The sequence below is a fragment of the Macaca thibetana genome, chromosome 12, assembly GCF_024542745.1.
Source record: "Macaca thibetana thibetana isolate TM-01 chromosome 12, ASM2454274v1, whole genome shotgun sequence".
NCBI lineage: Eukaryota > Metazoa > Chordata > Mammalia > Primates > Cercopithecidae > Macaca > Macaca thibetana.
In genome coordinates, this window is record NC_065589.1 from 81769851 (window position 1) to 81797792 (window position 27942).

A 27942-nucleotide genomic window follows, 5' to 3' on the forward strand; every position below is an offset into this window, starting at 1 on the left:
GGGCACCTTCAATCCCAGTTACTTGGGAGACTGAGGCAGGAGAATCACTTGAACTTGGGAGGGAGAGGTTGCAGTGAGTTGAGATAAGACACTGCACTCCTACCTGGGTGACAGAGTCAGACTCCGGCTCAAGAAAAAACAAAAAAGAATTATTAATTCCTTAAGAATTGTTACTTTCAAGCACTCCATCTAAAAGAGGTTACACATTTCTCTCCCTTGCTAAACTAGGGTTTATAAACCTGTTTCCTGATAATTATTAGTGATCATCAATCACAGTACTACACAATGACATATAGATTATTCTAGTATTTGACCCTACATTAAATGGCCCCAGATAATTATACATTTTGAGATAGCTCTTTACAGTACTTTAGTAGAATTGTAATTTGAGGCTTGTTTTTAAATAAGCATTTTTTTTCCTTTTTTCCAGATAGTTCTTTTTAAAAGTAACTACTAATAACAAATGTCTTCTTTCTCCAACTTTCATTTAGAAATATTGCCACCTTTCATGTACTGTGCTCAAATAAACCAGATAAATGAAGTTATTAGAATTGGGTCTAATACAAGTCTTATTGGTGAATTACATGGGCTTTGCAATATTTTATGGAATCTGTTTTGAGTGATCTATGACATCCAGATCATTTGAAGTACTGAGATGTTTTGATAGTTAAAGTTGCTTAAAAGTGGTATATTTTAAATATTGATTATATTTCTAATTAATAACTGAGTTCTACAGCATTCAAAAACTTAAATGTTATTTCCTATATTAAGATTTCCCTTTGACTTCTGTCCCCTTTTAATTTTAGCATTAATAATATTATTGATTCCATTAAAGTGACTGCAGGTCTGATAACTTATTTTATATAAGTAATCTTAAGCGTTTTTATTTTTATCCAACACTGAGTCTTGCTGTGTCACCGAGGCTGGAGTGCGGTGCAGTGGTGTGATCTTGGCTCACTGCAACCTCTGCCCCCCGGGTTCAAGATATCCTCCTGCCTCAGCCTCCCGAGCAACTGGGATTACAGGTGCATGCCACCACACCCAGCTAATTTTTGTATTTTTTAGTAGAGACAGGGTATAACCATATTAGCCAGGCTGATCTCAAACTCCAGACCTCAGGTGATCCACCCACCTTGGCCTCCCAAAGTGCTGGGATTACAGGCTTGAGTCACCATGCCTGGCCTGCAAATGTATTTCTATATGACAACTGAAAAAATAATTTTGTTTATAAAAGGGAAATATTTAAAGAAACTTAGGACAAGTGTGAATATTAACCAGTAAAGTCATTCTCAAGCTTTAGTATGAATAAGAATCAAGTAGAGATCTTGTTACAATTGTATACATATTCCAGGGTTACAATGCCAGAGACTGTGTTTCGATTGGTATGAGGTAGAGACCAGAACTATGAATTTTAAATAAATATTGCAATTAATTCTTTTACCTCTGTGCTTGTCAAGGTTCTTAGCTTGCCCTGAGGAAGAAATTCTCACTTGAATGGATGTGAAGTTGAGTGTTTTGTTTTGGATTCAAAATTAAGATGTGTTATAGAACTATAACTTACAAGAGGAAATGTAGTTCACATCAAAGGCTCTACTAAAGTAAGGTAATACTTAAAATTTTATTAAATATATTAAATATTTATTATCTCAATAAATAATACTTGAAGATATCTCTTCATTGCTGGAATCACATCTGAAGATAGTGTACTAAAATCACTTCAGATTATTATTAGTAAAACTTTCTAATATGCAGTTATGAAAAATTAACTAAAATTAAGGTAACTATGTCAGTTTCTCTTTTCTTTTTTTTTTCTTGAGACAGAGTCTGGCTCTGTCACCCAGGCTGGAGTGTAGTGGAGTGATCTCAGCTCACTGCAAACTCCACCTCCCGGGTTCACACCATTCTCCTGCCTCAGCCTCCCGAGTAGCTGGGACTACAGGCGCCTGTCACCATGCCCGGCTAATTTTTTTGTATTTTTTTTAGTAGAGATAGAGTTTCACCATGTTGGCCAGGATGGTCTTGATCTCCTGACCTCGTGATCTGCCCACCTCGGCCTCCCAAAGTGCTAGGATTACAGGCATGAGCCACTGCGACTGGCCTAAGGTAACTATATCAGTTTTTTTTTTTTTTTTTTTTTACAGTGATCCTTACTTTTTAAAATGCCAACTCTTTCTAAAAATCAACGTTTGCTGTCTTTACTTGGTAGTAACACTTTTCCATTCCTTTTAAGTGACCCTGTTTTGAGCAGTGTTAACACCTTAGAAAAATTTCCAGATATATGTTGTGTATCTTTTGGTCTACTTTAACAACAAAACGGACTCTCCTTGTTACCCTATTTGCTCAACCAATGTACATTCTTACTCTTGTGTTTATACAGTACATTCATTAGTAGTTTTTACTTGTCTAGTCTTTTGGACCATTAAACTAGAGTTTATTATCCTCCAGGTGATGAATCTTATTTACAAATTCATTGCAGATCATGTGTGGGCAGCATGATTGCTGATCCTGCCTAACAAATACATTTACTGTTTAATTTTTTTTCTGTTGCTATTTTCTAATTTGAAGTGGGTAGACCACAACTAATTAATTCTATTCCAGTTTTTCAGTACTTTGCTGCATGCTTCTTCTGTCACTACAGATGCTTATGACTCTTAATGTATAGCTTTAAATAACATTGATATTAGAGATGTGCTGATACTAAATTACATGCTTCTAATAACTGTGACTTTCAGGTAAACCAGAGCTGATAATTACTTTAAGGTTTTTTAAGTCACATCTTCATAATTTAAATTAATTTACCTTTACCAAAACTGCTTATAATCAGGTTACTGTAATAATAATCATAGAACTAGAAATATTTAAGAACATTTGAAAACATGGCTCAAAGACTATAATACTTAGCTGAAGGTAGATATCAGTTTTCTTATATCTACATATAAAATTAAGAAATAGACATGTGAGGTATTTTAGATTTAGAAGTTAATAGGTTTTCAAACTACTCTGTTATCTAGTCAACCAAAATGTAGAATGAAGTAGAAGAGGAGCTTTGCATTTGTAAAAACAAGCATCCACTGAGGCTGTCATAAGACTCCAAAATTTCTAGTGATGTTTACTAAGCTTTTAGCATTAGAGTAAGTGAATGGGAAGGTAAGTTAAATGAATAAGTAAATATTTATGTAAATTTATCTTGACGTAGCCAAAGCCCTAATGTCACGAGACTCTAGTAACATAGAATATCTTCATTCTATGTTAGTAATGAAGTAATATAAGTATCTTCATTTTTTTTTCATTTAAAAAAACTGAACTGGTTCTATATCATAATATTAGATTAATGACACTTCAACAACTTCAACCTTAACATCATAATAGACAACCAAGTACCAAAAAAAACTGTGTGACATTAAATAGCACTCGATACTTGGGAACATAAAGAGTAATAAGTGTGATGCAAAAGGATTTAAGTATAACTATTTTTAGTATGTATTATATTTCTAGCACTGTGCTAGGTATGCTTATATAGGTTATTTCGTTTAATCTTTAATCCTTTACATCTTTTGCAGATGAGGAAACAGTAACTTATTCCTGGCTTATTAGTTTTCCTGTTCTCAATTATATATTCCCCTGTAATAGTAAGTATTACCATCCCTAGAATTATTAACACTAAGGCCGTGTAAGTATAAACATCATCAGATGGGTGCTTGAACAAGATGTGTTCAAAATTCATCTAGCTCTGAGGTTCTATAAATTTATATAACAGTGTGCTGATTTAGATAATGCAGTGCCTTAAAAACCATGCCGCTAGGGCACAAAACCAGTAGGACAATATGAGTATGAGGCAGAAACCATGTCCCGATACTCATAGATAAGCCGCATCCATAGCAGTCTGTCCAGGAAAGTTTGGAGCTGATTATGAGTAAAAAATTAATTATATGCCCTTAATGCTCCAAATCTTAGTAAAATAATCACCTAATAATTAAAACATGAGAAAGAACTGACTAAAAACCCCCCAATTTTTTAAACAGCCAACTTAATACTCTCACCTACAGAATGAGCAGAGGTTAGAACATTCTAATCCTATTTTTCCGTAGGACACAAAAATAGAAGCCACTTGCATTGAAATAGTACTGTGACTAAGCCTAGCCTCACTGTTGCATGTTTCTAATTGCATGCACTTCAAGGTTTGATTTTTTTTAGAAAGCTATTAAAAAGTGGGAAAGTAGGCCCTAAAGTATGACTTAGAGTTTACTTTAAAAAATTCAACTACTTAAAATTCACTAGTATTTAAGGCAGTGTTATTTTTCACTTCTTTTTACTTTATTCATTTTCATTTTTAGAAGTAGTCATACAGATAACTTATATGCTCATGTGCATGGACTTAAAAAAATAACAACCTGGAAAAATAAAAATGACCAGTTAAAAAATAGACAGGAGAGAATAAAGAATATTTAATAAATTTTTTCTTACTTTAATATTATCGTTTGGCTACTTTACATGATTAATTTGAATTTGAATGAACTCCAGTGGCAAGGAATTCCTAAGTGTTTGCTCCAATGAATTGGGAAGAATGTTTGGTTTTTCTGCTTAATCTCTCAGATATTTTTGCATCTTTTCTGTAGTATGGTTGCATTTTGTGAGACAAGTAGGTTCTTAGAGTCAGTCCCTAATTTCTCATTCAAATTAATCTTAACTATTTTGTATTGTTGTAAACATATTTAATATGAAACCATTTGAACTATTCACATTGCTGTGCAATCATCACCGCCGTTCATCTCTAGAACTTTTTCATCTTTCTTAAAAACCCTCATTGTTAGATGTAGAAGTGGGAAATTGTTGCAGCATTTGTGACCCCCACGCTACCTTTCTTAGCTAGTTTCCACAAGATAAATTTGCCAAAGACCTTCTAATCTGAAAGGCCACATTTATTTGTAAATGCTAATAGGACGAGGTAGCTAAGTAAAATCATGACATCAAAAAGTGGATGAGCCAATGCAAATTATGAGGAGCAATAAGGATGCCTGAAGCTCATAGATGTTTTGAACTAACTGTAAAATTATAATCATGTATTTGAAATAAAACTTTTTAAAACCACTAAAATGAAAGCTAAAGTTATGAATTCCTGTAGCATAGAATTTTTTTTCTCCAGAATATGAAATATGGCATGCAAGATGGGAGTTTATGTTATATTGGGGATAAAAACTTGTGAAAATTCAATTCTTTGTATATTAATTATTTATATATCTGAACATATTACCATAGATAATGAATCGCCAAAAGAGCTTCATATGGTTGTTCTGAAAGTGTGTATGTAAAATAAGACCAAACTCACTCTTCCAGGAAATCTATTCATTCCATAATTTAGTTTTCAATTGAGCCTAACCATACCCCAGGTGAAAATAACAAGATCCAGATATGTCCGTACTGACATCCATATAGGTGGTTCTTTTATAATAATTTGTGAAATGCTTGCAAGCTGTCTTGGTGAGGGATCTCACATGGAGAGAGATAATCAAGATACAAGATGACAAAGGTCAGTCAAGTTGTGCAGTTTCGTGAAGTGATCAAGTACAGTATGTTTTAAACAAGGCAAATTGTTGGCCTATTCAAAGGTGAGGTGCTATGGTATAACGTTTTAGTGCAAATTATTTGATACTTTAAAAGCTATTTCTTGTTATTTCTCTTCAGTCTAAAGTGACTGACAACACTTCTGAAATCACTTGCTTCCATTTGAGTGGCATTTCATTAAAACATTCCAAGCTAAGATCCCTCTTTATTCCTTTATTAAGAACTGCAGTCTACATCAAAACTGTCTACAACCAGGAGCTGTTTGTATTTATGTCTTTACATTAACTACTTTTCAATTGTATTGAGAAAATCACTTTTGTTTTTCAATTACTTACTGGATTCTAAAAGAAACAGTTGTCAGAAATAAGTTTACAGTGGCGAATGACTGCTTCAATAGGTGTAAAATCAATTTGTAACTTTTATTTAAGAAAAGGGATCTGCCAAACTATCCACTGTTCCTTTAGTTACCTTTTTTTGGCAACAATGATATACCTAATTCCAAAGGGAAAATGTTGTTTTCTAAAAATCAAAACAGTGTACTTTACCATCAAGTCAAGCACATCATGTGCTGTATTGACATTTTTGACAAAATAAGTTTTTTTCAAACTTTCTTCTTTATATGTCTGAATTTTCTCCTTGCAATGATATGGTAATCTCTTCACTCTACAAACCAATCTATTTAAGAATCAAAGTTTACACTGAAGGGGCCAATGATCAAACTTATGTAGTGTTAAGATGGAGGAATGGGCTGGGTATGGTGGCTCACACCTGTAATCCTAGCATTTTGGGAGGCCGAGGTGGGTGGATCACTTGATGTCAGGAGTTCGAGACCGGCCTGGCCAACATGGTGAAACCCTGTCTCTACTAAAAACACAAAAAATTAGCTGGGCGTGGTGACGCACGATACTTAGGAGGCTGAGGCAGGAGAATCACTTAAACCCGGGAGGTGGAGGTTGCAGTGAGCCAAGATCATGCCATTGCACTCCAGCCTGGGAAACAAGAGCAAAAACTCCGTCTCAAGGAAAAAGAAAAATAGATGGAGAAATGACAACGACTGCAGAGGAAACGGATGGACCAACTATGCTACCAGGTGCTACGCTAAAATAAAGCTTATAATTTTACATTTTTTACCCTTTACATTTCTTTTGAGGTCAACTTCTGCACTTCAAAATCAATGACTAAAATTGCATAAGCAAGAGTGGTAGGTAGATATGTTGTTTAATAGAGTTAGGTTGGTGCCAATCTTCATTTGGGGTGAAAGAACCATTGTTAATTTGCAAATTTTTTTAAAGGGCCATATAAGACGTTTAGGTTCTTACTTAAACATATCAAATTGCAATGAATTTGCAAGGTGGAAGATTTTGGTACAAATAATAACTGGAGAAGTATAGTGCTTGCAAATACTCAGAAAATAATTTAAAACTACCAAAGGCAAAGTATTAACGGCCAGCATTTGAAAACAAAACTGTTGCATTGAAGCGTAGCCAACTAGGCAAAAACACATGGTTCCTGGGGACCCCGTCAAGTGGGTAAGTTATTTCGGGTCTACCTGAGGAGGGACAAAGATGAGAGGAGCCATTTAAGAGCAGTTCTGCTTTCTGTCTCTTTTGTTCTTGCCAGGGTGCCCATTTTTAAAGTATTCAAACAAAGAACCACAAACCGCCAGTCACACCATAATACCAGCTTGTGTTTACATTTTCAGCTCTCCGGATCGTGATCCTATTCAGTGCACACAGAGCGAGTGCTCGTGTACACGCGCCCGTCCGCCATCAGGAGGACTGAAACTGTAAACACAAGCTGGTATTTTGGTGTGATCACGCTAATATGGCGGTTTGTGAGGTCAAGGGGTGGAAGGTGAATTATGGATCCAGAATTTCCTTGCTTTTGTCAGTTTAAGTCAGGCTGCTTGCGAGTAGCTGCTTTTCAAACTTGAATAACTCAGCTATTTTAAAGCAATGGAGACCTACCTTAAATAATTAGAAGAGCTACACTGGAGAAGTGTCTTCACAGTAAAGTAGTGGAAGCTCCATTCCGCAGAACCTTTAAAATTAGACCATGAAAGGCATGTAACAGCCTAGTTCTCAACATAACCATGAGTTGTTCACAGCATAAAGTGTTGGGTAAAATAACCCAAGGTCTTTATAAAACTTCTCATCTCAATGGAAAACCATTTAGGTGGCTTGTTTTATTATTAGAAGATCACTTAACAACAAAAAAAGGAAAATAGTTTATTTAATTGTCCAGTGTACCCTAAAAAGAAATGAATCAAGTTTCAGACAGAACTCGGAATACTTTTCCCACTTTGCTCTTGAGGAAAAAATTATCTTTGTTGCTTAGTTACAGGTAGGTAATATATCTTTAACCAAAGTTGTGCTAGATGGGATCTTCAAGGTTATTTGGATTTTGAAAGGCTAAGAAAATATCCTCAGTAGAAAAATATCAGAAATGGCATTCCAACTCACCTGACCAAGGACAAGAAGCAGATCATTAGGAACAGATGTATTGGAGCTTGGCCCTGTAAAAACATAGGATAGCTAACAAATACGTAAAATTAGTTGTATAGCCTCATTTATTCTTTCATAGAGATACAGGTAAGTATAATACTTTATCAATTTTAAGAAAGTATAACATTACTAAAGTCATCCAAGTTAGAAAGATAAATGGAGGTTTCAGTAAACGTGATGCATTTATACTACTATTAGCTCTTTTGAGTGAAGTTTACATGAGGACTGGTTATGTTTCCAGTAAAGCGATTTTAAATTTCATTCCTGCTGACAACTTGGACATTTCTTTCAATGTGTATTATTTATATTTGTGTGAAAAATAATTCTAAAGTAGAAGTCAGTTATCAAACTGCATATAGAAATGGAAAACAGAATTTTTTTATTCATATATGAATTTATTTCCAGTTCATCCAAATTCGGTTTGAAACAAAGTTTGAAATAAAGAAATTTTTTTTACCTTAAGGCGAACAGACTAGTAGTAATGAGTGTGTATATATGTGTTGGATATTATATATGTGTATTTCTAGTTGTTCAGTAGAGACCAATCATTTTTGTGAATATATTGCAGTTTCTAGAAGTAAAAAGTTCATATGGTGCTTTGATCCATTATAATCTTAAAGCTTTCTAAAAGCATGGAATTATCAGCCATCAATGTTTTCTTGCAGAAACTATCTCTGGACTAATACAGAACAATTAATAACTTCCTCCCTTTCATGTACATGTATTTATATGTAATAATTTATGTAATAGATGCATACAAATATCTATATAATACGCAAACCTACAAGTAAATATCTCAAATAACTATACAATCCATATTAGTTTAAGTGAATTCATTTCACGGTTATCTTGTCTCTTCTATTAGATCATCAACTATTTAAATTTTGTACATTTAAATGGAAGGTGTAGCTCCCAATAACATCATTCATTTTGTTAATGTTCAATTAAGATGACAGTGCTGAAGAAAAATGGAGGTAGTGAGAAGTGAGAAGAAAACAGAAGGTAGCTGGGTGCACTGGTGTGCATGTGTAGTCCCAGCTACACCGGAGACTGAGGCAGGAGGACCTTTTGAGCCCAGGAGTTGAAGCCCAGTCCGGGCAACCTAGGAAGACCTAATCTCTAAAAGAAAAAAGAAAAAAACATAAACAAAACAGAATATAAAGAGAAGCTAATGTCCTGGAAGACTGTTAAGACCTAAGTAAGATTTTTAACATTTTTATGTATCATATAATTAACATGTCTTTTGTTGCTTGTTCTTTAACAATGTATCCTTTCTCTGTTGACTTTAGAAATACTGCTATAAAAGAAAAAGGGAAGTAGATTTAAATAACAAAGAAAATAATATGAATGATCAAAACCAAACAAAAAGCCACATTATTTATTGCCGAATTTTCCTGCTTTAAGGTTTTTACCTACCTATTTCTTTCTTGGAATGTATTTATAGAAAAATGTATGAAAGCAGCTTTATTTTCTACTTGTTGAATTAAAAACTTTTCTTCCTGGGAAGATGAGTGGCTATTTCTGAATCTGAATCGTTAAAGCAGTAACTATCACTAGATTTTGTTCCATCTTATTAGTATAATACCTTTTCATTTAGAAAATAGTAATAAATTTGGCCGGGTGCAGTGGCTCATGCCTGTAATCCCAACACTTTGGGAGGCCGAGGCGGGCGGGTCACTTGAGGTCAGTAGCTCAAGATCAGCCTGGGCAACATGGTGAAACTCCATCTCTACTAAAAATACAAAAATCAGCTGGGCGTGGTGACACACACCTGTAATCCCAGCTACCAGGAGGCTGAGGCAGGAGAATCACTTGAACCTGGGAGGTGGAGGTTGCAGTGAGCCAAGATTGCACTGCTCCACTCTAGCCTGGGCAACAGAATGAAACTCTGTCTCGAAAAAAAAAAAAAAAAAAAAAAAGGTGGGGCCAGGGAGGAGGGAGAAAATAGCAGTAAACTTTAGGAAATCATGCTTTTATTTGCAGTTCTTCTGCTGACCAGATCAGATTCTGTAGAGGCCATATGAGATAAGAGATGCCTACATTTTCTCCTTAATGATCTTAATATTAGAAGTCAGCTTAAAATGGCCTTAAATGAGACAACCTCAGGCCTCAACATAAAAAAAACTTTCCTCTTTTTAAGGAAGACCTCTGTTAAGACTAAGTTATGCTTCAGAGAAAATAATGAAAGACTTGATTTAGATATTCAGGATTTTAAAAAGTGGAGATCAAAACCTGTAGCTGAAATCTAGTGAGAGTGAACAAGTAAGTTTAAGCATTTGTAACATTTTAAAAATTTACTTTTTTTGGAAGGCAATTTCTCATTATATGTCAGCGTATCTCTTCCTTATTCATTATTTAAAATATTTCTCATGATAAAACAGGTAAAAACAGTAAATAATTGTGTACCTAAGTTTTAGATTGTAAACAAGTACATACAAAAGTAGAGCCTAAGAAATGACAAGAGGTAAGTAATGTTTTTTGTAATTTTAATATTTGAATTACAAAGGTCTATATGGACAAGACAATCTCAGCAATAAATAATGTCTTGTGTGAGGTAAGCAGATAAATAGAAAATGAAATGTCAAAACAACATACATGAATACATATTAATATATACTGGGATTCAACTAACATAAGTTGTACATAAAGAAAAATATTAATAGAGAATAATTAGTAGAGGATAACTGTATTTCATGTTATACTCTTAACAGTTGTTTATCAGAGAAATGGTTCTCTGCATAAAAATTATTGTTTTTAAAAATCAAAGGTTTAATTATTTCATACTTAAATGCATGCTCATTAAAAATTAAAACAATACAATAATATATTAGAGTAAAAAGTGAAAGCTCTTCCCCACATCTTAAAACACATCATTTTATCATCAGAGGTTAATATGATTAAAAGTTTGACATCTGTGATGGCCTGAATGTTAGTGTTCTCACCTCCCACCAATTCATAGTATTAAGAGGTAAGGTCTTTTTTGAAGTGATTAAGTCATGAGGGCTCCACTCTCATGAATGAGATTAATGCATGTATAGATGAGGTTGGGAAGAGTGCCCTCTGTTCCCTTCTGCTATGTGAGGATGCAGCGTGAAGGCATCATATTGGAAGCAGAGAACGAGCCCTTGGCAGACTGGCGGCACCTTGATCTTGGACTTCCCAGCCTCCAGAACTATTAGAAATAAAAGTTTATTATTTATAATTTCCCCAGGCTAAGGTATTTTGTTATAGCTGTCCAAGCAGACTAAGACAATGTCTATTATTTCAGCATATATCCTTTAGCATTTACATCGCATACATTGTTTGGAGAGGTTTGTTTGTTTAAACTCTAAGCAACACATCTTGAAGATCTTTTCATGTCTGTATACATAGATATACCTCCTTTTAAAATTGTTGCATAGTGTTTCAAAGTAAAGATATACTTTACTTTATTAAATTATGATGAATATTTAGGTTCTTTCAAGTGTTTTTTATTGAAAACAATGATGCAACATGTAGCCTTGCACGTGTAGCCTTTGTGGGTACACTTGAGTATTTTATAGTATAGGCCTAAATAAATGGAATTACTGAGTCAAATGCATGTGTACTGTATTTTGATGAACACTGCCAAATTTCCAACTACAATGAAAGAAAATGCCAACTAAACTTTTTTGGTGTGTGTCAAATTACTTCTCACCTGATATGTTAGTCCTTTTGCCTTGATATAAAGAAATACCTGAGACAGGGTGATTTATAAAGAAAATAGATTTATTTGACTCAATGTTCTGCAGGCTGTACACAAAGCATAGGCTGGCATCTGCCTCTGGTGAGGGCCTCAGGAAGCTTATAATCATGGCAGAAGGCGAAGGGGAGCCAGCATGTCACATGGTGAGAGAAGGAGCAAGACACAGGGAGGAGGTGCCAGTCTTTTTTAAACAACCAGATCTCGTGTGAACTCACAGAGCAAGAACTCATTCATTACCTCGAGGACAGCAACAGGCCATTCATGAGAGATCTGCCCCCATGACCCAAACACCTCCCACTAGGCCCACCTCCAGCATCGGAGATTACATTTCAACATGATATTTGAAGGGAACAAAACATCCAAACCACATCACCTGAGAATAGCTAAATACTTTTTAACTGTGGCTTTAAAAACAGCAAAGTTATGTAGAAGTTAAAAAAACCAAAGAAGGGTCAGTTGTGTTATCATTATATTACATTGTCAGTTAATCAAAACAAATAAATATTGAGTGTTGCCATGCCTCTGGTGCTGTTTAGTGGCGGAAAAGTAAACTATAAGGCAGAATAAACACTATTTTCACCTTTACAACCATAGTCAGTTCTGACAGTGGGGTCCTGTGATATAGTTTTTTATTTTACAAAGAAAAAAAATGTTTTAAATAAAATACAAAATATTATTAAAATTAATTTTAGAAATTTAAATAGACATCCTACATTACTTCCACCTTGTGCATATTTCCATGCATTGATGATTCTATAGCTAACAAAGCAAGGCTGTCACTTGGTCACACTCTCCTCTAAATGGGTTGTCTTGTTCCAATGCAAAAAACACTTTAAGGGATATTCACAACTAACACAGACATCAACACAGTTTGACAGCCTATTAGTCTTGCAAACATGAATTTATCAATAGTTGAGATAACACAGTAAACAAGTGGAACCCATTGGAAGGCTTTCAAGCAGGGAAGGCCATTTAATTACGTAAAACTAACAAAGCAGAGAGAATTTAGAACAGGCCTTCATTAGGGGCAAAATGAAATCAAAGCCAATAATATCAGTGGTTTGGAAATAACATTCTAAAAATTTGGAAAGGATTGACCCATTTGTAATCTGTAAATGTACTGCTTCCTTATACAAAGTTTATACCAGTGGGTTGAGTAGGGAATAGAACTATAGGCAGATGTTTAAATAAAAACAAAACAACTTTACTGTATTCTTGCTTTCTACCAAAACACATTTCTTATTATTGGATCTAAATTAACTGAGGCCCATATGTGGTGGCTCACGCCTATAATCCCAGCACTCTGGGAGGCCGAGATGGGAGGAACTTTTGAGGCCACCAGTTTGAGACCAGCCTGGACAGCATAGTGAGACCCAATCTCTATGAAAAAATTAAAAATTAGTCAGGTGCAGTGTCATGTGCCTGTAGTCTCAGCTCCTCAGGAAGCTAAGGTAGGAGGATCTCTTGAGCCCAGAAGGCTGTGGCTGCAGTGAGCTATGATTGCACCATTAGGCCCCAGCCTAGGCAACAGAGCGAGATCCTGTCTCAAAAAAAAAAAAAAAAAAAGATAAATTAATCGACAGGTTTATATTTGGAAAACTGACATTTATCCTCACTTAAAAATTCTTATCTCATACATATATATGTACACACACACATGCACCCATACACATACACACACATATACAGAGCAGTCAGTTCTTCATAAGACTGAAAGTAAAGGATATTGCTCCTCCCAATTGTCTTTTTACTGAGAATTTCATGTGTTTTTTTAAAATTATTACAGACTCCTTTTTAAATGCATGGAAGATACCCCTTTCAAAATTCAGTTTTTCAGGACTAACAAATAATATTTAAAAGAGCATTTTCATTCTAAAACTTGAGTCTTTGGAGGATAACTTAAAATGTATGGCTCTAAAATTAAGCCTCAAAGTAGTGTTTAAAAATACATTTAAAATCCCATATTTCTATGTTATAATCAATAATGAATGGGTATAGTTTGAGTCACATTTTATTGGATGCTTTTGAATAATAGCCTAAAATGATCCACAGAACAAAACTGACCAAATGAATTCCTAATATATCTGTTGCTATTTATCAAGAAGAAGTAAATTAGACAACTGTGCTATTTTATTTTACATTAAAAATGTACATAAATATGTCAGCTATTTTGCTATGATGAGCTACATAATAAATACACAAGTTTATTAATGAATACTACAGATTAACATGTTAGGCAATTTATCTTGAGATTAATTTATAAGCTCATAGTGTTAGAAGAGTTCATCTCTCTATCACCAGCCTTCAAATGACAGTTTTAACCAGATTCATAATTATCTATTCTCTTACTTATAAAATAGAATTATTTCACTTTCCAGACGTAGAAAATGTTAAATCTTTCTTGATATTTACCTTTAGTATTTCCATGACTTAACAATCATTGCTCCTTATAGTCATAAATTGTCTTCATGAAATTTTTTTTTGTTCTTATTTAGACATAGAGGAACAATGCTCAGTATTTTTTCTCTGGAAATAAATTTTACAAATGAATACTAATCAAGTCATACCTTAGCCTTTTAAGACTAAAAATGCCAGTTCCCTTAGCTTGTCTCAAGGACCTCAATGAGATCTTTTTAGCTACTTTTTTATTCTTTGAACTCTCATCAATTTCTACACATCCTTTAAAAATGTGGTCCAAATCAGGAAATAATTTTCAAATGAAAGTATAATTAGGTCCGGGCGCGGTGACTCACGCTTGTAATCCCAGCACTTTGGGAAGCCCAGGTGGGTGGATCACTTGAGGTCAGGAGTTTGAGACCAGCCTGGCCAATATGGTGAAAACCCGTCTCTACTAAAAATACAAAAATTAGCCAAGCATAGTGATGCACGCCTGTAATACCAGCTATTCAGGAGGCTGAGGTAGGAGAATCGCTGGAACCCGGGAGGCAGAGGTTGCAGTGCCCCGAGATCACGCCTGGGCAACAAAGCCAGACTCCATCTAAAAAAAATAAATAAATAAAAATAATATATTTAAAAAGTATAATTTATACATGAAACAGAGGAGGAATGGTTTCCTGCCTGTTTGGAATATTTCAGAAATCATAAAAACTCTCTTTCATCCACATTGGGGACCATTCGTGCAGTCTAGATAGACCCTCAAGTCTTTTTCTTCTGTGCTTTTTGCCTAGACATTCCTGCACAATTCTATATGTTATTGTTTATGTGTACACCTCACATTTGCTTCTTTGAGCCTCATTTTAAAAATATGATCATTGTCGTAATTTAAATTTTAGTTTATTTTTCTGGTATAATAATCACCCCAATTTATTCAATGTCATTTGCAAATTGGTGCAGTATAGTTTTGAATTTTTTGAATAAACAGAAAATATGTTGATTATTATGGGTTCCAAGTCATTCCTCAACCTCCTCTTGGTAAGGCTGTGGAACACCTTGCTCATCAGTCTAAAAGTAGTATGACTGAGAAGATATTTTCCTCACTTATTAAAAAGATGAACATATGTGATGGAATCTAAAATCTATTCATCTGGATGAAAAAAATGGTAGAGAATAGTGAGAAAATCCTTTAAAAGAAAGAGTGATGGGGTAGGAGCTAATCTGCCTTTATAAATATTTAAAAATATTGGCCGGGGGCAGTAGCTCATGTCTGTAATCCCAGCACTTTGGGAGGTGGAGGCGGGGGGAATCACCTGAGATCAGTCGTTCAAGACCAGCCTGGCCAACATGATGAAACCCTGTCTCTACAAAAATAGTGGGGCGTGATGGCAGGCACCTGTAATCCCTACTTGGGAGGTGGAGGAGGAAGAATCGCTTGAACCCAAGAGGCGGAGGTTGCAGTGAGCGAAAGATCGCGCCATTGCACTCCAGCCTGAGTGACAGTGCGAGATACTATCTAAAAAACAAAAACAAACAACAACAACAAAAAAAAAAACTTGCAAAACTATAGTAATTTCAGTGATACACTGTTAGCAACCAGATACACAATTTCTGAATGACTAAAATACCAGGTACAATGTGTTTGACATTTATCATCTATATAATTGAGTCTTCACAATTATTCTATTTGACACTGAGAAAACTGAGACTTAGAAAATATAACTAGCTCAGTGTGGTACATATTACTATTTGCTTACAGTTCTCCATTTTCTCTAAGTCCCTGACATGCCTTCCCCGTGGAGACAATGCACTTTCCTTTCCCATTCACTTAGGGTTGATTGTCTGATCTTCAGACCAATGCAGGGTGGATGGAAAAAACAGTGTGTTGGAGTTGAGGTTTAAGAGTGTGGCAAGTTTCAGCCAGCCTTCTTGTACTCTTACCATCCATTATAAGAAGAATTTGTTCCAAGGAGCTATTGCTATCACAGCCTGAAAAAAGAAATGTGTAGCACTCCAATCTGACCTGTAGCTTGGAGCAAAGTCCATTTGTGTCCAGAAGAACATTGCAGTGTCACAGCTGACCCAGATACCCATGAAAAAGAAATAAATATTTGTTATTGTACGCCACTGAGATTTGGGGAAGTGTTTCTTAGCATGATTGCAGAAAAACCTGAACAATACCTCGGAATCACACAGCTAAAAAAGGTCAACGAAACAGAGACAAAAATCTGGAAATAGATAACAGCGTATCCAAGAATTTAGTCGAGAAAATATGGATTGCTCAAAAGTGGTGGGGGGATAGTAACTAACCGCTTGGAAGAAATATTAAATCTCTAATGTATACTTAAAAAAAAGAAACTCTAAGTTTGTTAGAGACATAAATGAAAAATATGAAAAGATAAAGATAATATAATTAGAATAAAATACCGAATTTTTTCTTACTAATCTTGTAAAGAATGTCTAAGAGTGATACCAAAGTCATTAATTGGAATACATAAAAACTTTGAAGAAAATGGCATAAACAAGGTAAAAACACTAAAGACATACTAAAAAAATACACATCACAAACAAAAACTTAATATTTGTAATCCTTGAGAAGTGCTTACAAGTCAATAATAATAAGAGGTATACTCCAGAAGAACAACAGGAGTAACATAATAGGCCATAGACACATGGAAACAAGATAAACCTCATTACTAATCAAATTCTGCAAATTAAAAGAAACAATAAAATAAAAGTTCCCACTTATTGGAATGTAAATGATTTTAAAGATTATATTAACACCTAATATATTCTGAGACTTTGCAGAGTTTGAAAAGAAAAAAAAAAAAAAAAAAAAAAAAGCCTTGAGAGCAAAATGACTATGACCTCTTTTGGAGGACAGTTCAGCAATAACACATATTTTAAGAAAAAATATTTATTTTTAACATGAAAGTCTTAAAATTATGCAGACTCATTGAGTATTTCCATTTCTTAAGGAATAATCTTGTCAAATGTGAAAAGATGTATTACAATATTCAAAGTAAAAAAGTTGAAACTACGTAAATGTTAATCAACAGGGGATTGATCAAATAAATTATGAAACTTCCATAAAATAAAATATACATTTCAATGATAGTCATTAAGAATTATGAAGATCTGTATGGACATTAAAGACAGCAGTGATTATATATTAAGAGAAAAAAGGAGGCTATAAAACTGTATGTACAGTGTGATCTCATTTTTATAACTATGTGAAATATATGTTAATATAATTCTTGAGGAATAGGCAAAATATTATTTATGAGTTTTTTTCTGGATGATGGGTTTATGGTTGATCTTCATACAAGAAAATGCTTTTTGTCAATAGTATTGAATGCTTTCTACAATAATATATAGTCAGAAATAAAAGCAAAACACTTTCCTCTTAGAAATGAAAAATATACATACAAGCAATATCTTCTGCAAATATGGAAAAAGTCTATAGAACTCAAAATGGGTGATATCTATTGTTTGCTCCTTATCTAGGTTCTCATAAATTATTCATGGAAATCCTATCTTACTAATAATTATTTTTTGTTCATTACTCCTTTGCGTTTCTTTTCAGAGTGACAGGTATTATACTCTGCAGTCATTTATATTATATTCTTTATAATAGATATTTCTTAAGCCATGTTTACATGATTTTAAAAAATCACATAAATAAAAAACAGTTACATTGGCTAAATTAGAGTATTTCTACACAAACCAATAATTTTAGCTTGAACTTGAACTGACCAACTTGAATGGACCAATTACTTTAGGATTTTTTTAACATTCAAATCAAGAAAATTATAAAAATCAAGTTTCATTCAGTTATTTAGAGGAAAAAATAATTACAAAAAAGTCTTCAATGAGACAAATTAATTTTACAAAGAATAGCAATTAGGCAATTCATATAATATTATATATATCTCTATCAATCTATAGATAGAGATACAGATATAAAAAACCCAGGGATAAACTAATAAACTACAGAACTTGTAGAGGACCCATATGAAGAAATTTCAGAATTTTCAAAGGATCATTAAAATTTTTGAAAACTATTTCTATATGAGTAAATGGCAATATTTTAAAGCCATCCCATCATTTATAAATTTAATGTAATTCAGCTTAGGATTTCCAATAAATTTTTAAAATTAACTATGACATTAGATTTCTTTTAATTGGGCAGCCCCTGAATCAGAATAGGTCTAGAGAGAGTCCTAAAATTTTTTTATTATGAAAATAACATGGGCTTCTCCCGAAAAATTCAGGCCATACAGAAGGTGTTAAATGAAAAATATTGTCCTTGGCTTACATCCTAACTCCTCAATCCAACTCCCCAGAGGTAAATCATTGTAAAGAGCTTTAAAAAAAATTGTGGTAGGGCGAGGTGAGATGGCTCACTCTTGTAATCCCAGCACTTTGGGAGGTCGAGGTGGGCAGATCACAAGGTCAGGGGTTCGAGACCAGCTTGACCAACATGGTGAAACCCCATTTCTACTAAAAATAAAAAAATTAGCCAGGCATGGTGGCACGTGCATGTAATCCCAGCTACTCTGGAGGCTGAGGCAGGAGAATCGCTTGAACCCAGGAGGCAGAGGTTGCAGTGAGCCAAGATCACGCCACTGCACTCCAGCCTGGGCGATAGAGCAAGACTCCATCTCAAAAAAAAAAAAAAAAAAAAAAAAATTGTGGTAAATAAAACTTACCGTTTTAACCATTTTTAAGTGTACAGTTCAGTAGCATTAGGTACATTCACATTGTTGTGCAACTATCACCACCATCCATCTCCAGACTGTTTCCATCTTACAAAACTGAGACTCCTCTGTACACCTTTAACAACAACCCCCATTGTCCCTTTCCCTCAGCTCCTGGCAACCACCATTCTACTTGATGTCTCTATGAATCTGACTACTCTAGGTACCTCAGATGAGTGGAATTATGCAGTATTTGTCCTTTGTGTGTAAGCAGCTTTTAAATAATCTTTTTCAAAGACATTTACCAAAATTTTATGACTAATGCTTGTTCATGGTAGAAAATCCAAACTACCTAAGAAGATTCTTTATAATAAAGAGCAAAATTTCCTCTTCTCCACAATATCCGTTCCCACTAACCAAAGCTAACCATTGTTAATACTTTTTTTGGCCAATCTTCCAGAATGTTTATATGTATCAATAAGGAACAACCTCACATACACACGGGCTTGCACATACACTTCTAGGCTTTTTCTGACTTTTAAAATTTCAAGCAGGCTAATATATATATTGTTGTACAATTTGCTTTCTTCACTTAATGTATCTTGAGTATTTTTTCACAGCAATACATATGTTCTTAAGTGAATCTTTTTTTAACTTAATAATGTAATTCAGAATAATATGAACGAATAAATAGTCAAGAATGACAAAGAAAATTTTGGAAAGGAAAACTGCAGAAGAACTTGTAATACCAGATATAAGACTGTATTATTTAAATATTGTGATAAAGGTAGAAGAATAGAGAAATCAGCGGAGTGGAAATTAATCTCAAGAGAGGACCCTAGAAGATAAAAGCTTTCAGCTAAATTCAAAAATCTTAAAATCAGTAGGAAAAAAATATATTATTCAATAAACTTTCAGGGACAATTGCTTAAGAGTTAAAAAAAAAAGATCCAATCCTCTCCTCACATGATAAACCAAAATAAATTGCAGACATATTAAAGCATTAAATGCATAAAATAAAAACAAAAAAATCATCAAATATATAGGAGAAAACAAAAGTGAATATTTTAGCAGGTGGTCATGCATGCCTGTAGTCCCAGCTCCTCTGAAGGCTGAGGCTGGAGGATCACTTGAGCCCAAGAGGTCGAGGCTCCAGTAAGCCATGATCGTCCGACTGCACTCCAGCCTGGGCAACAGAGCAAGATCCTGTCTGAATAAAAAAATAAAGAAGTAAATAAAAAATAATAAAAGTGAATATTTATCTAACCTTTTTTGAGGAAGATTTTCCTTTTTTTCTTCAGAGATGGAGTCTCACTCTGTCGCCTAGGCTGGAGTGCAGTGGTGCAATCTCAGCTCACTGTAGCCTCCGCCTCCTGATTTCAAGTGATTCTCCTGCCTCAGCTTCCTAAGTAGCTGAGACTATAGGCATGTGCCACCACGTCTGGCTAATTTTTGTATGTTTTAGTAGAGACAGGGTTTCACCATGCTGGCCAGGCTGGTCTTGAACTCCTGACCTCATGATCCACCCACCTCAGCCTCCCAAAGTGCTGGGATTACAGGCGTGAGCCACCGCGCCCGGCCATGAGGAAGATTTTCTACAAGTAAAGGTAGAAATGTTAATGAAAACACTTGAGATATTGACAATTTAAAAGTGAAAAAGTCAGTAACAAAATATGATACAGTTTAGCTTAGAAAGATCCTTGTAAAATGTATGACATAGTATTACTATGGTAACTTTACATAAATAACTTTCTTTATAAAAAATAAAAAAATACTGGCCGGGCGCGGTGGCTCAAGCCTGTAATCCCAGCACTTTGGGAGGCCGAGACGGGCGGATCACGAGGTCAGGAGTTCGAGACCATCCTGGCTAACACGGTGAAACCCCGTCTCTACTAAAAAAAAAATACAAAAAACTAGCCGGGAGAGGTGGCGGGTGCCTGTAGTCCCGGCTACTCGGGAGGCTGAGGCAGGAGAATGGCGTAAAAACCCGGGAGGCAGAGCTTGCAGTGAGCTGAGATCCGGCCACTGCACTCCAGCCTGGGTGACACAGCGAGACTCCGTCTCAAAAAAAAAAAAATAAAAAAAATAAAAAAAATAAAAATAAAAAATAAAAAAATAAAAAAATACAAACACCCCAACAGAAAAAAATGGATGTCATATAGGAATAAGTATACTATAAAGCAATATTATAAATGGCAAATAATATATGAAATTTAAAATTTTTCAAGTAAGCAAAATAACTAAAAGTAAAAGAACAATAATTTTTTCAAACATCAAATTAGATATCACTAAAAACCTGATAACATTTAGTGTTGGTGAAGATAAAGATAAACAGACATTCTCATGTACTTCTATTTTGGAAGGCATTTTAGCCTACGTATCAAAATTTATAAAAAAATCATTTTTGACCCTAAAATTCCCCTTTTAGAAATTTATCTGGAGGAAGTAATTATAAATGTGTGCAAATATTTGTCTACAGAGATGTTCACATAGCATTGTTTATGATATAGAAAAATTAACAATTATTGGCTGGGCATGGTGGCTCATGCCTGCAATCCCAGCAGTTTGGGAGGCCTAGGCGGGTGGATCATTTGAGGTCAAGAGTTCGAGACCACCCTGGCCAACATAGTGAAACCCTATCTCTACTAAAATAAACAAAAATTAGCTGGGCATGGTGACACATGCCTGTAGTCCCAGCTACTCAGGAGGCCGAGGCAGAATTGCTTGAATTCAGGAGGTGGAAGCTGCAGTGAGATGAGATTGCACCACTGCACTCCATCCTGGGAGACAGAGTGAGACTCCATCTCAAAAAAAGGAAAATTAGCAATTACCAAATACATAGTGTTAGAGAACTTGTTAGACAAACTATGGTGCATTTATACTATGGAATACTATAGTAAGTATTTAATTGACATAGGAAAATGTGATATATTTTAAGGGAAGTGTCATTTATAAATGAGTAATGTCATATATGCTAATTATTTTTAATACATACTAGTGCATAAAAATATGTATAAGAGGCCAGGCACAGTGGCTCACGCCTGTAATCCCAGCACTTTGGGAGGCCGAGACAGGCAGATCACGAGGTCAGGAGATTGAGATCATCCTTGCTAACACAGTGAAACCCTGTCTCTACTAAAAATACAAAAAGTTAGCCACGCGGCTGTACACAATGAACATGTATTACTTTTGTAATTGGAAATAATGTTATAAAAATGAAATACTTTTAAAGAGCACTTATGATACAGATATTGTTATTTATGTTTTTCCTCAAGTGATTGGTTGCTCTGCCTTATTTTAGCCAAGTTCCAGGTAAGCTTCTGGGCACTTTGTTGAAAAACTAAATCAAGTAAATCATTAGACTAAAATTATACATTGATTTTGCAAAAATAGCAATATTTTGCTAGACAAAGTCACAGAGCTAAAATATATATTTTCATTTTTAACAATGAAATATGACTATTATAATTAAAAGAATTCAATTTGCATTATATGCCCTTAAATAAAGATTAAATGAACCCCCTGACACACCAAATTATTATGTAATCCAGTTTAATTTTTTAACTAATGGGAACACAAATTAGTATAATTTTATAATTCAATACTCAGCAATAGATCATTTTTTAAAATAGAAGAAACTAAACATTTTTCCACATACCACCCTTAGGGAACAAGGCATATCATAAGATATGACAAATAAGCTTCTAGGAAAAGTCTTCATTTGTTCTTTCCAGGAAATGTGAATTTGCTAATTTGGTGACAAATATATGTATACATATTATATGTAATAAAATTATACTGAAAATAAAATCAATGAACTATTGAAATTTTAAGTGCAAAGCATCTGGTTAAAACTGCCTACTCTTGCTCATATATCCTTTTTTATTGCTATTTATATTAGCAAAATGAACGTGACATAATGCCTCAAATAGTTAATGAATACAAAGCTCTAAAACAGAAAATATGTATTGTACATGATCTTTTGGAATCTGATTTCAGGTACAACTAATTTGACAGGCAGTATGATAAGGAACAATCTGAATGACATGTAAACAGGAGGGGGTAAATTCCAAGCACAGCCTGAATAAGAAGTACAACTCATTTCCCGTAACCCAGATGCCTTTTTAACACATCTATGTGAAACCAGGTGCTGTTCCCAAAGGAGAAAACACTGCCCTCCAGTGGTCTTCAATGAAGAAATGGAAATAGTTTCAGGTACCATGATAGCAGCATTTACATGAAACATGGTATATTTATCTAGTCTCATTTTTGGCTGTATTTCTTAAGCTGAAACATGTCTACAACTGAGCATAAGGACAAAATTTCCAAGATAAATTCTAATAGGTAGGTGGTTACTCCAGTTAGATAGACATATTAACAAGGAGGATTATGACTTTCTGACCCCAAAAGCTGACCATTTTTTCGACTTTCAAAATTGGATTATGTTAGCCACCTATAGTTTCTCACTTTCTAGATAAGAAATAAGAGATTTCATCTCTATGTTTCCCTTGTTGGCCAATTTTTTAGCTAAAAGACATTTAAAATTGTACAGCAGGCAGAACCCCAGGGGACTGAACAGTGTTCCAACATCCTTAAAGGCTTCCCATCACTTGAAAAACCAAATTCTTCCTCCTGTTTCTTAAACTAACCAAAGTAGGCAAAAGCAATTTTTAAAAGTCTTTGTGTCTAGCATTGGAACTTTCTCATATTTCACACCATTATATAAATGTCACTCTAACCTATATGTATCACAAATGCTACGCTAAATTAGGGCCAAATTTGCAACCTAGTTTAACTGGGTTTCCTCTTTTTGCAAATGCAGTTTTTGTGTCTGCATTTAGCAATGCATACAAAACTGTCCGTGTAGCTAACTGCTTCAAATTGCTAAATTTGAGGATGGATGTGTAGATCTCCCAGTCTTTATGTATGTGCCAAAGCAATCCTGTTTCTAGTCATATAAAGACTTCCTAATCAAATGGACCTTGACTACATTGCTAAATTCTTGGACCACTTCACTTACTCTTGGATTTAGTAAAGGAAAAACTGAATTTTAAGAGAGGAAAGAGACAGTTTTCAATCCTCCTCCATGTCTCTGTCCTTCAGAAACCAGAATGGAACCACATCACATGATCAGATGGACTCTAGAGTCCCACAGCTATAAAGCCTCATCCATTACAAGCTATGTGACTTAACTTAGCCTCATTTTTCTCATCAGCAAAACAAAATCATGTTGGGTTCATTAGGTGATTATTAACGATTGAATGAGGGAAAGTATGTGAAGTGTCTAGCACAGAGAAAGGGCTTCACCAAGACGCTATGATTATTCTATCACCATCACTTCTTAGACTATTAATCCAATGGTCAAGTAAATTTTTCTAGAGATATGACTTTCTAAAATTTATTCCCATTTATCATCTTAAATAATGTTCATCATTCAGTTTATTATATAGAAAATGTCCTGAGTCCTCCAGATAAATTCTTTAAAACAAATGCCTTGTGCTAAGAGAAAATATTTTAACATCACATTCCTCAAATATAGCACCTTTGAGTATGAATCAAGTTTTTCTTCTTTTCACTCCCACAGAAGATGATATCCATTATATAATCACCTGGATTCACAAAGAGCTTTAGGATGTAAAAAATGACAAACATCAAAATTGTAATCATTGCAAGGGTGGTATAGTAATTAGATGTATTTGGGTATATTGTAGTAAATTTAGAAGTTTCTGAGCTTGAGAAAATAAAATTCCACAACCATACTTGCTCTAGTTATTTAACTCAACTTACTGTACATTTCAGAGAGAAAAATTACTTTCTTTAGGAGATTAATGCACTATCCTTTGAGATGAAGAAAAACCTACACATTTTAACAAAACATTGTTCTTGTCACTAGCTGTGGTAAGGAGTTTTTACTGAGCCATGGTAGCACACCTTTATCTCCTACCTCTGTGTGCGCTTGCAGCATTATAACACATAGTTTTATCTGGGTAAATTCACTGAGTATGGTCTTCACTGATTATGACATCTCATCAATAATCTCATTATGATACTTTATGTCATACAACATAGAATCTTTGATTACTCAAAATATTTCTTATAACTCAGAATCAAACTGTTTATGATTTAAAACAGAATGTACTGATGAATAGAGAGTGCAACAGTGATTTGATAAATGTTTGATGATTTATCAAACTCTTAGAAAATTTTGGGACAAAGTACCATTTAAAGATAAAGCAAATAAGTACAGCTAAATATTGCAATAGTATATATGTGTTACACTGAAGCCTGTGTACAAGCATTAACTATGTACCAATAAATGCAAAGAAAATAAACTTAGGTTATAGCTTATCTAAATTAATCTCAAAATTTGACAATTAAACATATGAATTTGTAATAAACATTCTGAAGTTTTTAAAAATTCATCATATTTGTAACAGTGCCAAAATAATCTAAAATCAGAATGCTTTCTGAGTATAATTATATTATTATAATTCTCTACCTTGACAGATGACAATTTTAGAACACCCTAAATACAATTTCTAGTATATGCACTAAAATAAAATGTAACAGATAGACAACTCACCATAGTATAAGTAACACATTCAAATTTAGTAATTTATTTTCCAGGTGGAAACCAGGCTTCTTGGAAGACTTCAAACTATGCCAAATGGTCTGATTTCACCATAGAGGTAGGCACTAGAGGACTAAATTTACTTCTGTGTAATTTTTGTTAGCTACATTTTACATGCAAATGTCTATACAACCATGTTAATGAAGTTATAGAAAAGAAAAGAAAGTTGGCATTCCCACTTTTGTTTTATTCCAAAGCAACTTTTCAGTTGACTTGCTATCATTTTAAACCATTGTTATTTAATCATAATAAAACAGAAAATCTAACAATGCATTCGAATTGGATTGCAAATCAAGAAAAACAGTATCTTACTTCTAAATAAAATTTAGATTTGCGATTTTTTTCCCTCATAACTTTATGGTGTTCACAACATAGGATAACTTTATGGTGTTCACAACATAGGATGCTTCTAGTGGAATCAGACAAAAAAAGTTTTGTTAATAATAAATATTTAGAAAAGTTCAATTTTTCTGATCCAGTGTTGGTTATTTAGAGGAAAGTTTTTTTTTTTCCTTCTTATCAAGGGGCTCAAAATTTTCTGCATCCCAAATGGAATTGGGTGCTTAATTGATGGTTATCTAAAATCTTTTTTTGGAGAAATATAAGCAAATATATTAAAATTTGATATGGGTAAATTTCCTATAAAAATGTTGATATTTAAGCTTCAAAGCCCATATTGGCAATGAAAAGTGTACAGTATCCTTTTAGGTAGGCCATTAATAATCTAAAATTTCTCTCATTATAAGGGAAATGTGCCTAGGGTATATGAAAAATAATGGTTTAAACTAAAGACACAGTTGATTTGCAATAAAACTGAAAGTAATATCTCTAGAAGTGGAGGTGATAAAAGGAGAAAGAGACAGAAATAATGGTTGCAACTCTGCATTTATGGTATAGGTTACAGCCAAGACTAGATACAATCTCATCTCATAACATCCAAAAGAATAAAGCAAAGTAAAATCTCCTTCACCCTCACACATTAAAAGGAATCAACATCTTGACCCAAAGCTCAAACTCCTAGAACTTGGAAATATCTGTAAAACCCCCAACACCAAGGTTTCTGTAACCTGTCATATCAGAGAAATAGGGAGATCTTCCACCATGGAAATATGACTATTAAGAATTCACAGATTACCTGAAACATTTGCTAATCAACCCCCATCCCTAACATCACCTCCTCCGAGGGAAAAAGAAAACGGGAGTGAGAGAGGAAGACTCAAAACATTGGGAAAAGCCTGCTATGAAAATGCCATGCCTTTCTTGGGGCTTAGACCATCAACCTAATCCTGGCCAGAACTATTGTAGGACTATATCAGGGCAACAGAGTACTTTGTGTGTGTGAATTGGGGTAGGAGGACCAGGATGTTAAGAAATCTAACAAATTCATAGATTTTTAAAAAACATTTGAGAGTGTTGTGTTTATACATGCTGGGCAACATAAACCATAAACCTTGCTGGATTTCTGCAAACTGCTGCGTGGAGGATACAAACGACATTCCTGTCAATGGGAGGAAGAGACAGACAGAAATCAAGACAGAGATAGGCAGCACCCCCAGGATGTGAAGCTTGTTCCAATTGCAAGCTGTAGTGGAAGGAGATGATGACACCCAGAACAAAATGTCTTTTTCACGAGGATGCTAAAGCTCTTGCTTTGTGATCTCTGTTTACAGAAGGAATGATCCATGCAAAGGACTGAATTTCTCCATTTTCTGGAATCAAAATATAAGGGCTTTTTAGTTACTTTAAAGTTCTAACTGTAGAGTGTATTGTTGTGTTCCATGAACAGACAAAACTCAGCAAGACAACAAAGACTTGATCTGCAGGAGAGAAGGTATTAAAGAGCAAGTCCTCTCCAGAGGGTAATTAATCCTTAGTCATTCATCTTAGAAGTCCCAGTTACAGTTAAGGTTAATGTTCAGGTAGCTTCTTTCTATTTTCTTTAAAAATTTTTTTAAACATTTTTTTTTTTTTTTTTTTTTTTTACAGAATGTTATACTATTAATTGCCAATTTGCATATGTGTGCAGCTGCTGTTTTGGCTCTGAACTCAATCCGATAAGCTTGCTGGAGGTATCGCAGAGCACTTGGCAGCTTTCCTATTTGAAAAGAAAGCCTCTCCCCTCTACAGAACAGCTGATCGTCTATCAGCGATAGACCCTGATGGCGTGAATTACAATTACACTACTTTTCACACTAAATCTGGGTGATAGCTACTTGGAAAGAAGTTTCATCATTTTTTACCACAAACTGGAAAAAGAATTACATGGTCATGCTGTGCTTTTAAAGGCAGTTTGGTTCACTTTTGTCTATTTAACACCTAATTCCAAGAAGTCCATAGGCATCCAGAGATCTGAATGGCGCGTAATGAATTCACTGTTTAGATTGAAGATTTTAAAAATCTACCTCAAATTACATTTATTAACAGGGC

The 27942-nt window shown here is 34.4% G+C and overlaps 1 long non-coding RNA gene across 1 annotated transcript; it reads left to right on the forward strand.

The window, feature by feature from the left end:
- The first annotated feature begins 7327 nt into the window (after positions 1–7327).
- On the forward strand, positions 7328–27871 carry LOC126932952 (uncharacterized). The gene is made up of 6 exons (XR_007718386.1): positions 7328–7416; positions 7900–8153; positions 19056–19150; positions 22884–23228; positions 25512–25573; positions 27502–27871. It is a non-coding gene; the product is annotated as an uncharacterized LOC126932952 (long non-coding RNA).
- Positions 27872–27942: the final 71 nt, after the last annotated feature.